General features: G+C 47.5%; 1 long non-coding RNA gene across 1 annotated transcript in view; it reads right to left on the reverse strand.

Annotated features, from left to right (window-relative positions):
- Positions 1-760: 760 nt before the first annotated feature.
- Positions 761-2,560, reverse strand: part of LOC102017748 — a 6,993-nt gene continuing 5,193 nt past the window's right edge. The window contains exon 4 of the long non-coding RNA XR_001232620.1: positions 761-1,140. This is a non-coding gene — a long non-coding RNA (uncharacterized LOC102017748). The remainder of the gene's footprint in view (positions 1,141-2,560) is intronic.

Raw genomic sequence — 2,560 nt, forward strand, 5'->3', positions numbered from 1 at the left:
AGACATTTAGCACCGTATCAGTATACTGATAGTTCTTTCTGGATTGCAAAGCACTTTTGAGCTCATTATCTCATTTTATCCTCACCGTACCTCAATGAGACAGGTAATTACCATTATTGTTGCTGGGATTTTTCTATTATTGTTCAACTTATGATGATGAAATGGCAGTCCAGAGACCACAGAGTGGGGCAAAATAAATAATAATTAAAATGGTGGTTTACATTTGCAGGGAGAGAAGCAAGATTGTAGTTGGAATTTGTGCACACGCATAAAGAGCCACACACCCTAATAGTCTCCGGAGGACAGAGAAGCAACTCTTGGGCCTGAAGGAAAGTGTCTGGATTGTGTACACAGCCTCAGTCTGGAGCCGGCACAGCCACCCTTCACGTTCCTGGGAGTGGGATCTCTGTCCTTCACTGTAGAGCGTCCAGCCCTCTGCCCCTCCTCTTCCTTGTGCCACCCGTCTTCAGGGGCCCTCCTCCAGCACAGCACATTTGTTCAAGGTCGTTATTTCTTGAGTTGAGGTGGGAAGAACATGTCTCCAGCAACCAGGCTGGCCGCAAATACAGAATGAAGACAATTAAGTTGGTTCGTGCCACTGTTAGCAGAAAGTCAGGGTCAGCCTGGGCAGGGTGCTGCTCTGTACTGTGTAGTTGTCTTTACTCTTGAATCCTCCATGAGGAGATTTGCAGGGAGGTTGATAAATAGGACTCAGAGTCGGAAAGCAATAGTTTTTAGCAAACATGTTTACTGAGGGACGAGCACAGCATCCTGTACACTAGGCTCACTTTTATAAATAAGGATAGGACACTTGGGAGTGTTCCATAAAGGCAGAGCCAGAAGAGGGAACTGCCTGCTGTAGGCACAGTACAGCTGGGAGAGATCCAAGCGTGCAGCTTGGTGGAAGGCCAAGTGCCTGGAGAGACTGGGGCTAGGTTACTGGCAAGGATAGTATACTTGGGGAGGTTCCAAGTGGACAGAACTGGTGGTAGTAATGGCAGTAAGGTCCAAGCCGGGTTTCTCTTTTGTTTTCCTAGAAGCTGGGGAGCGGTCAAGAGAGGTGACTCATGGGGCTTCCTTCCAGTGGACTGTGAGTCTCTGCACTCATTTTGAGACAGGGAGCTTTTGAACCTATATGGACTTAGTCAGAACAAACATGGCAGGTAAACCCCACTAGGAAGTGAAAGCACAATGCAAATGCATGTAAATGAGGCCTAACTGGGCCAAACAGATCTCCACAGTTGTGTCCCAAGATGTGGTTGTGTGGGATCAAAAGTTGTAAGCTTGGGTGGGAGGGTGTGTAAGGGGGCATGAAGTGTGCTTCTCAGGAACCCTGGGGACCACAGACTCAAAAGATCTACACCTCAGCATTCCTTAGAATCCTCTGTTAGGGCCCTGCTCCCAGCGTCCCAGCTCTACCTCGTTCCTGGATGCCTCCTATATATCCTGCTCTATCACAGCTCTCCTTGAAGTAACAAAAGTCTTCAACTCCAAGACCTGTTAGTGTGGGTCGTCAGGAGTGAAACTTACCGAAAGAAGCCAAAGGAGTTAGTAACTCCATGGACAATCTCTATTTACCCATGGCTTTGCTGGTTTACTTACAGCCCACCAGCCTCAGACTAAAACTTGAGAACTTTGTATGCAAAGCACTGTTCCCAAGAGAATCTCAAAGCTGTTCACACAGCTTTCAAGTCTAACTCCAGCTCAATGCTTACAAGTCAGTGCCTCTCCAGGATTCATTTCCCTCGTGTGTAAGATGGACACAATCATAGCAACTTCAGGCTAAGACTGACAGAGCCCAACCGCATCTACCTGTAACCAGTGAGTGTCACTGCTCACAAGGCAGATGTTCCATCACAGAGACGTGCAGCTGGCCTTACACTTGGAAGGCTACTACTCCACTTAGTTTTGTTGCATTGGATTTCTAATGACGTTTCCACCTGTCCAGTTCTCCATTTGCCCAGTTGTGTGGTTTATGCAGAGCAACGCCAAAGATTTCCTCCTGCTGGTGGCTGTGTCTGCACTGTCGACTTCCCTGACTCCCTTTCTGGTGCCAGGCCAGGAGGTGAGCGAGAGCAGCTGGTCCATCTACTGGCAGTGCTCTCGGCTTGCTAGAAATGGAGACCCAGCCCAACACGACCAGGCCACAGTGAATAGTGGCCAACCCATTGCAAGGACATACCAGAGAGATGTGAGACAAGGACTGTCCTGTTTTAAAAATAGGGGGAGGGGAACCAGGAGAGGCCTAGAAGAGCACAAGCAATCCTAGGAAACTAAGGAAAGGCAGGAGGCATCACAATTCCTGACTTGAAATTATACTACAAAGCTACTGTGATAAAATCAGCATGGTACTGGCAAATAAAACAGACCTGAAGACCAATGGAAAGGTTAGAAGATGCAGATACAACTATAAACACACTCAGCCACCTTATCCTTGATAAAGGGGCCAAACAAGTTCACTGGAAGGAAGATAGCCTCTTTAAGAAATGGTGCTGGAAAAAACTGGCTTTCCACATGCTGAAGACTAAAACTAGACCTATGTCTTTCACCATGCACTAAA

The sequence above is a fragment of the Chinchilla lanigera genome, unplaced genomic scaffold (genome assembly GCF_000276665.1).
Source record: "Chinchilla lanigera isolate Chin_1 unplaced genomic scaffold, ChiLan1.0 scaffold00008, whole genome shotgun sequence".
In the NCBI taxonomy this organism is placed as follows: Eukaryota; Metazoa; Chordata; class Mammalia; order Rodentia; family Chinchillidae; genus Chinchilla; species Chinchilla lanigera.